The sequence below is a fragment of the Diplotaxodon limnothrissa genome, linkage group LG10 (genome assembly GCF_057381915.1).
Source record: "Diplotaxodon limnothrissa isolate DT_005_m linkage group LG10, D_limnothrissa_male_GT1.1, whole genome shotgun sequence".
Taxonomy (NCBI): Eukaryota; Metazoa; Chordata; class Actinopteri; order Cichliformes; family Cichlidae; genus Diplotaxodon; species Diplotaxodon limnothrissa.
Window position 1 is genome coordinate 26,749,079 of NC_140605.1, and position 13,462 is coordinate 26,762,540.

Here is a 13,462-nt window from a genome sequence, read left to right on the forward strand (position 1 = left end):
AATTACTCCCAGCTGTGTCCCCACCTGTATGTAATCCCCCTGTGTTCTCTGAGTGTATTTAAGTTGTGTCTTCTGTCATAGTAGTTGCTGGTTCGTCTGTGTTGTTTCCCCTCGGTCTCCCTGTATGTATTTCCCCGGACCTCCCTGCACCGTCATTCTTGGTTTATGTTGTTAGTTTACCCAGTTTAGGTTTCAGTTTCATGTTCCTAGCGCCTTTGTTGTTTGCATTTTTGTTGTTAATAAACACTCACCTGCACCAGAGCTGCCGCCTTTTGGTCCTATATATATTCCACACGGCTTGCCCCCGCAAACCGTGACAGATTGAGCAGAATAGTAATAACTTAAGTGAAAATACTAGAAAAGTAAGATGACAAGCTGAAAAAAAAAAACGGAACATGGTTAAGTTCCCTCAAAACTAATTATTGTTCACCTGTGAAAAAAAAAAAAAGAAATAAAAATAAATTTAAAAAACAAGAAGGAACAGCCAACAGATACACACAAAATCAAATATGTATACACAAATGCACAGAGAGAGAGACACACGTATGGGCAGAAATCTGTGCCATCAGAAACTGAATTTGAATAAGTTCAATTTGAATTTGAATTGCTCAGATTGAATCTGAATTGTAACTTGAATAAATGCTTTTGAAAACTGAATTTGAATTAGTCTAAATTGAAATTGAATTTATATTTTGAAAATGAATTGATTTGCTTTAAAACTGAATTTTATCCTTTAAAAATTCAGCTCTCGAATAATTTCAGTTTCACTTCTCACCATTCAGTTTCAGTTCTACAATTCAATTTCAGTTCCAAAATTCAGTTTTTTGGAACTTACATCCGGTTCCGGTTCAAGCACTGATTAATAGAACTACGTTTTACTAGCGGACCGAAAGTGTTACTGACGGGAATCTACAGCATGTTGAGCTGAATTAAGACTTCAGAAGTCATTCGTCATGTCGAATGACCAGTGGATAAACTCTCAGGTTGGTAATAAATGTATTACATGTATAAGAACAAGCGTCATGTTAACAAATGATAGCCGTAAGGTAACTTTTGTGCTTATTGTAGCTGCTAGCTAAAAACGCTAATTTAGCGTAGTTTGCCCTGAATTCAGCTTTGACAAACAAATATGATCGACTGTTTCTAGTAGAATTCCAAGGTTGTCATCTTGTACCCTCTCAGAGTACCCCCTCTGTATGCTTGCAGAGACCCCTACAGTAGGGAAACATGCAAAACAGTGTCCAAACCTTTGTGTTTTAGCTTTATTTATGTCTTGCACAGCATCCCAACTCTGTAGCTAACTTAATAACTTTAGCTAAAGTGAATAGTTAGTCTAATTCATTAGTGCAGCATTACTGGATCACCTCTGTTTGAAGTGATATACAACTATCACTGTGTTTAACTACCATAATAATTCTTAGGGTACTGAATGCATGCTTAATTTGATTTTTTTTTTTTTTTTTTTAAAGCATACTGCTCCATTAATATGTTTGACAGGCTGAAGTTGTCGGGTCACCTCCTAAATCGACCATCTTTTACAGGTGTTTTGTGCCAGAAATGGAGTGTCCACTGAAGACTGAAGATACTGAATCTCTACGCCTTGCCATTGATCCGTGTTGTGCCTTCATCTAGACAAGAGACATTAACTTAACCACTCTCATATGCTCTGTACCTACACCACCTTCCCTGACAGTTGTAGCTTGGCTCATCTGAGGGTGAAATTATAAGAATGTGTTATTTTGCAAAGTGCTCTCTCGGGTTCCTAAATAAAATATGGCATTGTGGTCATTTCTTTTGAATTAATCCCTTCTTCTGAAATATAAGAACGTCTCCTGGTTTTAATGGCACTTTGGATTTCTTTACTTTCTGTTCCACTTCCAAACCCAAATAGATCCTGACAAGCTGACACAGTAACATGGAAGAGGGAAAGACGTTGGAAAGGACTACTACAAATAAACCTAATGCCTAACAATGAAAAGTGTAAAATAAGAACAATAATAATAATAAAGATAAAAGATGAAGTAACAAGTTTTTTGTTTATTCCAAATGATCATCCAGATGTCTGTGACATGTGATGACAAACACCATAATGGAAGGCCTTAGTCATCACATGCTTAAACTCATCATATATTTTGCATATGCTGAACAGGCAGTCAGACATGCTGTAACTGTGTGGTAGAAAACAGCATGAACACCATACGGCAGGGGTCTCAAACTCCAGTCCTCGAGGGCATGGAAAAGTTGCATGACACCGGCCCTCGAGGACTGGAGTTTGAGACCCCTGTCATATGGAATATGACAGGTGTGGTTGAACTGCATGAAGACTCTGAAGTTTCTCTTCTCTTCTGGCAGGACAAGAATGTGGCCTTGTCCTGAGATCCACTGTAAGGATGTACTTAGAGTAGAACTGGACTGTCACCGGCCTCAGGCTCTTCACCCTTTTTAAAAGACAAAGCAGTCATTTAGATAAAATATTAGATATTGTTTACCTGTAAATGCACAAAGAGAATTTAGAAATGTAATTATTGTCAAGAGTGAACAAGCACTGATAGTGTAATCTACAGCTGTGGCCAAACGTTTAGAGAATGAGAAGTGTTGTTTGCTTATTTACAAAGTTTGCTGTTTCAGTGATAGTTGTATATCACATTATATCACTTCAAACAGAGGTGATCCAGTAATGCTGCACTAATGAATTAGACTAACTATTCACTTTAGCTAAAGTTATTAAGTTAGCTACAGAGTTGGGATGCTGTGTAAGACATAAATAGAGCTAAAATACAAAGGTTTGGACACCGTTTTGCATGTTTCCCTACTGTAGGGGTCTCTGCAAGCATACAGAGGGGGTACTCTGAGAGGGTACAAGATGACAACCTTGGAATTCTACTAGAAACAGTCGATCATATTTGTTTGTCAAAGCTGAATTCAGGGCAAACTACGCTAAATTACCGTTTTTAGCTAACAGCTACAATAAGCACAAAAGTTACCTTACGGCTATCATTTGTTAACATGACGCTTGTTCTTATACATGTAATACATTTATTACCAACCTGAGAGTTTATCCACTGGTCATTCGACATGACGAATGACTTCTGAAGTCTTAATTCAGCTCAACATGCTGTAGATTCCCGTCAGTAACACTTTCGGTCCGCTAGTAAAACGTAGTTCTATTAATCTGCGCTTGAACCGGAACCGGATGTAAGTTCCAAAAAACTGAATTTTGGAACTGAAATTGAATTGTAGAACTGAAACTGAATGGTGAGAAGTGAAACTGAAATTATTCGAGAGCTGAATTTTTAAAGGATAAAATGCCGTTTCAAAGCAAATTCAGTTTCTGATGGCACAGATTTCTGCCCATACACACAGAGGGTCTATGCCAGTCAACCAGTCTGAATATATTATATTTTTTTCCAACAATGAGATGCTGCCCTAAAGAGGGTCTCTCTCTCTCTCTCTCTCTCTCTCTCTCTCTCTCTCTCTCTCTCTCTCTCTCTCTCTCTCTCTCTCTCTCTCTCTCTCATACACACACACACACACACACACACACACACACACACACACACACAGGAGAGAGAAGCAAGCTGCTGAATTTGAATCCACCAATCAGAGAGGCTGTGCACTTTTTCCCGCCAAAACAGGTGCACGCAGCACAGAGAGAGACAGGATTTTTGCAGTCTATTTCTCATAATGACGACTCCCCTCAAACAAATGACCATAATTTCCTAACCGTAGGGGCTAGAACGGTCATTCTTACACCGTTTTGTTCAGAAGAGATGGGGGAATCTTAAAGTGTTGACAATTTATCATTAAAATATGAATTATTAAAGATATTTGACTTCTAATGCACCATAACTGAGTAGAGCAAAGCAAAAACTGCCTTGACTTGCCCTCAAACAACGCTTTCTAACTCTAAATCTATTTGGAGTATCAATATCATTCTTTCACCATAAGAGACAGCAGGCTTTGGTAAACAATCATGGAAATTTTCCGGTCTCTGTGGAAATCCATTAAAAAGATATGACGAGAGAAAAAAGTGGTTCATTTCCAGAGTTTGAAATCTGAAGAAATCTGAGCGAAGGACGAATTTCCTACCCTCAAACAAGTCTAACTCATTTCAGAACGGTAATAGGTGAGAAAGAAATTCTTGAATTGTGAGCGTCAGGAGTGTCTGAAGATATACTGGGACAAGCCTCATGTCTTAACTTCGCTTCGTTAAGGAGATATGACGATTCGAAAATGCCTCTCATTACAGAAATCAAGCGGTGATTTTGAACAAACTCTCCATTGACTTTCTATGGAGAGTTTTCCGACTTTCTGTTGGTCTGAGGAGATTTGCCAAAATTCTATAAATTCCACAACAATGATAGTGACATTTTCAGAAAGCCAGCAAAAATACCTACGTTTTGATGTATAATATGTGGAAGTTGAGTGAAATTTGAGCAAGTAGCAAGAAGTTGTTTGGACATGAAGAGAAGACTGCGAAACCTTCAGTGGCACACTGGAAGCCAAGTGCATAGCAACCATAACAACGCATGTATTTTGTGAAAAATCACAATTTTGCAACTCAAAACTTTAGGAGGCATAAAAGTAAAACGGTAAAAGATTTGAAAAAGCTGAATCATACCTGAATAGCCCAATAATTTGAGAACATTTTAAAGTTTGAATGGTTGTTCTACGTGAAAATATGAGGAAGTAGTTAAGTTTCAAAAACAAGCAAATTTTAGCAGAATTGCAGAAGTTTCCCATTCATTTCAAATTAAAGGAAAAAAGCTTAATATTTTAAAAAGTATAATAGTGAAAAATACCAAAAGACATAGCCATCATTAGCAGAAATAGCAGAATAGTTTAAAATTTGAACGGTGAAAATCGGCTGAAAATTGTGGAAGTAGATCCACGGTGAAAAGTGTACGGAAACACCAAGAAGGAACTCAATAGTGTGGATGCTTAAAGCATCCACACAATTAAAAATGCATGCAGTGGAAGAGTTTGGGTCTTATGAGGTTAAGTGCAGTATATTTCAAAATATAGATATTTCATCATATTACCACAAACCATCCAGCTTTACTGTTATGTTTGACCATAACCATGAAGGTCCTCTTTCTTAACCAAGCTTCTTTTGTGTAAGTGAATTGTTTTATTCCTGTGAGTATTATTCAAAAGTCCAACACCATAAACAGGCTTGCTCAGAAGACTCACTCATCATTTGGTTTAATGTCCCTTAGCAAGTTGCACCTTGGCCAGATGCTTTTGGTATCTATCACCAAGATTCTGGCATAATTCTGGATCAATATTTGATCACTACTCTTGGCAGAATTGGGTGCTTTTAAGCACAGTTCACAAATTTTTAATAGGGTTGATGTCAGGGGTTTGGAAAGCACCAAACTATGTTCGAGTTCCAACCGTCTAGCTCACTGGTGTCGAACTCCAGGCCTCGAGGGCCGGTGTCCTGCAGGTTTTAGATGTGTCTTGATCCAACACAGCTGATTTAAATGGATAAAATACCTCCTCAACATGTCTTGAAGTTCTCCAGACCCCTGGTAATGAACTAATCATTTGATTCAGGTGTTTTGACCCAGGGTGAGATCTAAAACCTGCAGGACAGTTCGACACCCCTGGTCTAGCTGGTTTAGCTGTTGCTGGTCTAGCTGTTGATTTGAGTAGGTGAAGTTGAGGAATTTAGAGGTAGTTATCTTCCTTCATTATTCCATCTACTGTGTGCAATGTACCGCTGACAGCAAAACAGCTCCAGAGCATGACGCTACTACCAGCGTGCTTGGCAGCTGGTACTGTGTTCTTAGGTTTAAAAGCCCCGCCTTAATTCCTCCAAGCATAGCTCTTGTGTGGTCAAATAGCTCAATCTCTGTCTTGTCTGACCATAAAACATAAAGCAAATGTTAGTTGAGCTTGAAGGTGTTGATTTTGGAGCAGGGGCTTCTTTCTTGGTGGTATAAAACTGGCTTTACTGTGGACGGTGATGCTGTTGTTCCTGCAGTTTACAGGAGCTTGAGCTTCAGTAATTCCTGTGTTGTTCCTAAACATCCTAACAAATTTCCTCTAATGTGACAATTTGGCTTTTTTCAAGACCTCTGCAAAGTTGTGACACATCTGAATGACTTGTACTTGCACACAGTTTGAATCTGGAGTTGTTTAGAAATGGCTCCAAGAGACCTTCTCAGTTTGTGTAAATTTGCAGTTCTCCTTCTTAGAGCTTCACTGAGTTCCTTGGATTTTCCCATTGTTCTGAGTATTTGTCAGTCCAATAGGTGCCGTCAAACAAATCCTTTTTATACTGCAAAGAGAAACTGCCAGCTGCAGTCCATTATGATCACTAACTAGCGGTTAATAGACTTCAGCCTTGTCAAGTTAAAAGACATTGTTTTGAGCAGCACTTATTGAGTGCATGTATATATTTGAGCCTGTAAGTATAATTTTGACCCTGTTTGAATGAGAGAAAATCCAAAATAAATTAAAACTCAATTCTTGTTGTTTGAAGCCATTAAAGATGTATGCTGTGCAATTATTTCACTCTGGAAAAATAACAGTCCAAAGAAGTCATTTAAAAGCCCCAAATGACCATGACTTTCATGCCCATGATGAGTGTATGCAAATTTCAGACAGCTGTTCAACAAACTTCAGACACCACTGTGGATCCACGTGGCTGGCTGTTGTATTGCGGCTGCTTCTCTGTGCGATAAGCAGCTCTGCTGTTGTCCCAGTGTTAACTCAACATCCTGTGTCCACACTCTCTTCCTGGCCTTATCGTACACTGTGTATCTAGACGGAATTACAAATACTTCCGGAGGTCAGTAGATAAAGTAGATAAAGTCGACCAACAAACACTGAACTAAACATAAAATGACAACAGCCAGTTACATGTAGTCCAGGGTTCAGTGCTGCTGCAAACAGTTAAACTTTAACCCGTGATAAACGGAGGATTTGCTCCATGACTCTTGTGTGTTTATTGATCAGAGTGTTACTGCAGAAGTCCCATAAAGAAGTCCAAGTTTTGTCCCATTTAAGGTTTAAGACACTAAAGGCACAAGAAGGAAGACGTAGATCATAAACGGCCTACCTGCAGAGCGCTTAAAACTAATGACCACAAAGTGCTGCAGACTATTAAAAACTACTACAATAAAAAACAGAGACAGCATTATTCAAACTAAAAGCAGCAGCATTCAAATTGCAAATGGTTTACAGCCCTGACACTTGAGCTTTGAGCTGAGCTCCTCTGTCAGTGCATCATATTGTACTGTTTTAGTGTGTCAGATGCATTAAACACAGGTCTGCCTGGAGTTCCACGTTGTTCAGATATACTCAACCTATTGTCTTTCAGAGAGCATCAAACACTGCTCTGCTCTCCAAGGTGTTGTTTGGTCACTCTGTGAAGTAGCAAGATGTGGCAATAGCTAAACAAGCCTCTCACGATCTGTTGGCGTCACGTTTAAATGCTAATTCGAAGTACTTTTGGCAAAGGGCACCTTCTGCGAGTAAACATCTGTTAGCCATAAAGATTAATCCAGTCAATTAAATGAAATATTTATGTTTATATTTCCAGTTTTAATTTTACAACAGATTTGGGGCATTAGGATTTAAACAATTTGGGACTGCTGTCGCCGAAGCTTTCCCGAACCAAATAGAAAGCAGGCGATAACAGAGACACAACTCCTCAAACTAAACCAAACGTTGAAAAACTTAGTCAAACATTTCTCTCTTCTTCTTTGAATTTCTGCCCGTCAAAAAAATTCTTTATCCCATTGAGAATTTGTTAGTTTATATCTCTCAGGTAACCAGGAGACTTTGAAAACTGGGAGGCTGTTTGGAGTTGATATGATACCATTTTTGGGACTGACAGCCTTAAATATTTAGGCTGCTCGAGATGAGAGAAGGTTATACAGATGACGAGTAAAGAAGGGCGAGACAGATGTTGACAACAGTGTAGTTTATTTTGCCGATGAGACTTTTTTTGTCTCCTTGTGGAGTCTTAGTCCCTTCATAACAAATATGATCCTTTGATTATTGAACTTTGCCAACCGATGATAGCTGCTGTTTATTTAACAAATACAGACCGGAATTTGCTGAAAATGTATCCTGAAGATGTTGTGCTTTCTGTTTAAAACGCAGTAACAGATGAGGATGTGGGTCACAGTTGGCACGGTGGAGCACAATCACAGCTGGTCTCTTCAAACGTTGGATTTTCCTTACTTGAACAGAAGATCTCTGACATTTCAGGAAAACTGTGGTTTGTGAGGCGTGTGAAACTGGAGAAAACAATAAGAAATAAAGGAGAAGAAAAGAAATTGCTCTGTTTATAAACCACAGAAGAAAAGCTGATGCAAGCTCGACATCCTGTTGAGATAAAATTACAGAAAATTACTGACTGGAATCAGATAATGCGTTAGATACTCAAGTACATTGGGAACAACAGTTGGCAGGAACAATAAACTTCTGTTTGGTTTCCTCTATCCTTATTTTTTATATTGCTTATTCATCAACTGACTTCAGGAAACTTCATCTTTCATCTGAGCTGAACTGGTTTCACATACTGAGTAGAATAACAACCCGACTGCTTTTAAAAGTTTGCATGTTAAGTTTTATTGACTGAACTTTCTTAAGTTCAGTTAATTGACTTGGTTTTATATTTCCACGTCATGCAGGGCAACTTTAAATATTGTTTTCTAGTTCACTTACCCAGAGAAAAATAAGACAATAGAAAAGTTTTGCAAGAAAGAAAAATGAACTTTGTAATACATTTCAGTAGCAGGAAGGTCATTCTTTATGAAAGGTTCTCGGCTCTGCAAGCTGATGCTGTGAGCACTGTGTTAGCACAGCAACACTCTCAAAGTTGACTGATGCTGGTTGCTCAAGCAACTAAAATCTCTTGAAAAAAAAGTGACATTTTTGCAAACAATCCTTTCTCTGTTACTAACAAGCAGCGCTAAAGCTGATGGCACATTCTTACCCTTCTGAAACTTCCTAAAGGAAGTCTTTCTACAGCTGCAGCCATTACTTAGGGTAAAAAATTCCTTCATTGGGAGACAGTTATAAAAAATGTTGATTTTATGTAAATAGCTTCAGAACGAGCTTACTGGAATGGAGAATATGTGCTTTAGGGAAAGATGGATGATTTAGAGAAATTTAAACAGCTCTTTTAAAAAGACCCATAATTGCTGGTCTGACACATTCACCTCATGGGAAACAACATGTCCATTGCCCAAAAAATAAAGGGAACACTTGATCATCACAGTATAACACAAAGCCCGTTAAACCTAATGGATATCAGTCTGTCCTTTTAGGAAGCAGAAACTATTGTGAATACATTTTAGCTGTTTTGATGCAAATTAAAGCAATAACAGTGTCCTGGAGAGACAACAACGAGACAATCCGATGGGTTGGCACATCCCTATGTTCCATCAAATTGTTTGCTGTGTCTTCCAGTACACTATAAAGAGTGTGGTAAGCTGGACAGGGACATAGAAGGACACAAACCCAACAGCAGGACTGACCTCTGCTCCTTTTTGCAAGGACGAACATAAGGAGTACCGTCCTACAAAATGACCTCCAGTGGGCTACTCATTTGCACGTTCTTGTCCAAAGTGTCAGAAACAGTCTCCATGAGGGTTGCGTGAGGTCCAAAAGTCCGTTAGCTGCTTGTTGAGCTGCATGGTATTGGCCTGCGTTCACACATCCTGATGAAGTCTCTCCACAGGTTGAGAAAGAACACGCTGAAAAGGGTAACATGTGCTGTAGGGAAAACATGGAATTATAGAAATCTGAACAACTCTTGATAGCACATACACAACAGCTGATCTTTTAAGTTGTTATAAGCTGTTACACGCCTCTTTAAAAACAGGTGAAATGGATTCATAATTGTTTACATAACATGATCTGTGTAATATCCCTGAAATATAACTGACCTGGCGTATAGTGCACCGATCAAGTGTTCCCCTAATTTCTTTTCGAGCAGAGTAGACCTCCAAGCATCCTGCATCTTGCCTTCTTATGTGTTCATAAAGTTAAGCATTTGCTTATTGTAATGAGAAGCCAAGTAACACTGGCCTTGCTTAGCAGCACCTAAAAACATGATTGTCAGTAAAGCTGGAGCCTGGAGCTTTCGCATTAGCAGCATCAACAGTTTATGTGGCTGAATGGAAGCTGGATTTGCTGTCAGAGTAACACAGCGCAAGCTGGACCCTTGCTGACTACCGTAATCAGACAAATGGAGAAGGAAGTCAGTCAGCAGATATGCTGCCCGCTGAGTCTAACGCTGCACTCACACCCAGTAGAAAAACCCACCAGCACCTCTATTTCAAATCCATAGTGTTGGTCATGTGGAAAGTTAGACAAGGTGATGACACCACAGATGCCAAAATTATCCATCTGCTCTTTCTGCACTCTTCTAACACACGCTCACCAGGGAACCCCTGAGCAGCAGTGTCGCATATTTTAACTCTAATGTAAATACAGTTGTTGTTTTTTTGTTTTTTTAGGTTCAAACGTGATAAACAAACATTCAGTGACCCCAACAGTTTTCCATTGATGCCAGGTCAATGAAGGTTACACTGAAACACATGTACACACACACACACACACACACACACACACACACACACACACACACACACACACACACACACACACACACACACACACACACACACACACACACACTCAGATATCAGGAGTTAAGCAACCACAAACCACAAATTGAACAGATTGTACTGCAGTGATAAGGAGTTTCTGTTTGTTTGTAGCAGACATGTAGACGTGTTTGCCTGAGTGTGTTTATAGTTTATGTGAACCCAAACGTGTCACATTGAAGATATTAATGTAGGAACATAATTCAAGAAGTCCTTAACACACCCAGAAAGCCTGAAATGCTGACTTTAAGAAATTTGATTGCATGTAAAAAATTTTGTCATTTTGTTGCACAAAATGTTAAATTTAATGCAGTCTGGTCAAATCAAATGTATACATTTACATCATGTTTGGAGTTCATCTTTGTCCCTAATATTGTGACAAAGAAATAGAGCTAATTGTGCCTTTGCGCATTTGTGCGGTCATATCAAGCAAGCTGCTAAACTGTAACTGTAACCCGATGCACTTTGTGCAGGTCTCAGGCCTGTGTGATGATAAATCTGATGAGATGCTCTAAAAGGCCTCAGCTGTCTTAATTTCTTTCTAGAAGATAAAAATGTGTCATTAGATACAAAGAGGATGAGCTTGACCGCATTTTCTACTATAATGCAATTCTGACTCATCCATTGTTTCCTCCAGCAAAGCAACACATAGATACAATAGTGCTACTTACAGTGGATGAATTTTTATATCTTAATACTATGATGTAGATAAACCTTACACCACAGTGTATTCGGCCCCCTTGAACTTTTCCACATTTTGTCACATTACAGCCACAAACATGAATCAATTTTATTGGAATTCCACGTGAAAGATCAATATAAAGTGGTGTATACGTGAGAAGTGGAATGAAAAGTTCAAGGGGGCCAAATACTTTTGCAAGCCACTGTATGGTAACTTGACCTGCATCTTCATGGAAATGTCACTACAGCTGAAAAGAAGTATAATTCATTGTTATTGGTTCACATGTCTGAGGTGCTTCTGCTGCTTCCGTTTCAGGAACTTTTTTGCAGCCTAAATTTTCTCGTTCATTTGTCTCAGAGATTCATACACAAGCGCTCGCCAGCACTGGCGCCAGGCTCACAGAGCACAGCAATGGTGAAATGGGTGTAAATTCCAAGTCATTACATAAAGACACTCTTTTATGATCCCTTAGTGTTGCATTTAAATGGACTGGGTATTCTTAAGTGGTAAAGGGGTGTATTTGAATCTAAACCACAATGTTTTCAGAACCCGAACCAAGCACTTTAGATGCCTGAACCTAACCAGCAAGTGAAAAAGCACAAAGCAAGCTCCCAAAATATGTCTCCTGGTTGAAAAAGAAAAAATTTCTAATTCATCTCCTTTAAACAGCTAGAGGACCTTAAGATGACAAAAATAATTTCCACTAACAAATTCCCAATGACTGTTGTCTTTGAAAATATACTAAACAAAGCTAGACTTTGTTCTTGTGAACCAACCACAAACAAGCAAAATAATGCGTCTGTAGTTGGATATATGTTTAAATGCTAGCAATAAGCCTTCAAATCAGATGTGTTCAGTGGAGGAAATGAAACCCCTAAAGACTCTGAACCTTCACAAAGTACTACCCGCTTTGGAGGACATTTGTGGAACAAGGATCTAAACATTATTTAGGTTTGTCCTGTGAAGGTCCTTCAAACCAAGGAGATCCACTAGAAGTGAAAAGAATAGTGAAATAATGCCTCGTTGCTCATAACAGAGCAAACAAATTAATAGTTGCTGTCTAAAGACAGTTTATGCTTTATTTCTTAATACTTTATATGCTAGTATTATATTTATATATATAAATATATAGGTGGTACATAGCACACCAGACCCTCAACACAGAAAATTTGCTATTTTCTTGTTCTTTGCTTCAAAAACACACATGAAAACCAAATTCTCTTCACAACTAATATCACACATGGATAACAGCCCTTCAGCCAGAGACGCTTATCCTGCAGACTGAGACCTTTATCAGCCGGAGCAGGAATGGAGCTCAGAGATTACAAGAGACTCAACGGGCGATCGCGATTTATTGTACACAGGAGATAAGACGCACAAACACGACTGCATACATGCACGGACCACACACAGTGTACACAGCAGATATCGCACACACTGACACATAATCATGTTCACACTCACAGACACAGGAATCACACACACACACACACACATGCACACTTCAAAAGCCGTGGCTGGATGGGATCAGCGCTGCCCTCGCCTCCCTCCTCTTAACCTTTAACCTCCATCTCTTCATTCTTCTGTCTCGCCGTCTATGTTCCCGTCTCTGTCTTTCATCTTTCTCACATTTGTTTCAATTTGCTGTCGTTTTTGCTTTTCTCAGTGTCTATAGCATATTCCACACCCAATTTTTTTGTCAAAGTTATTACTTTATTTTTTAGTTTAATGAGAATCGCCAACTCCTACAATGATGAGATCAAGACACTCTTACCCCTTTCAAGTTTGCAACAAATTGCACAAATTCATATGGGGATTTGGTGGAAAGTTCTACTTTCATATCAAGGATCTTGATTTAGTCTGAACTAATAAATGTAACAAGTTTATTTCTTTCACCCAGGAATGCAGTGACATCAGTAAAACCAAGCACTTTGGGTTTTCATATAACAAGTACAGCCTTCATCAGAACCAAAAGGACATGAGGATAAAGAGACAAATTTGCATCCAACTGTAGGAAAAAAATGTAACTTTAAAGCAAATGCAGAAAGTCTTGAAAAGAAAATAGTTTTTACAAATGAATGAATTTTATGATTCTGAATCTTCAACACTATTAACGCACTGCACAAGACGAGTGGAAAAACGTGTT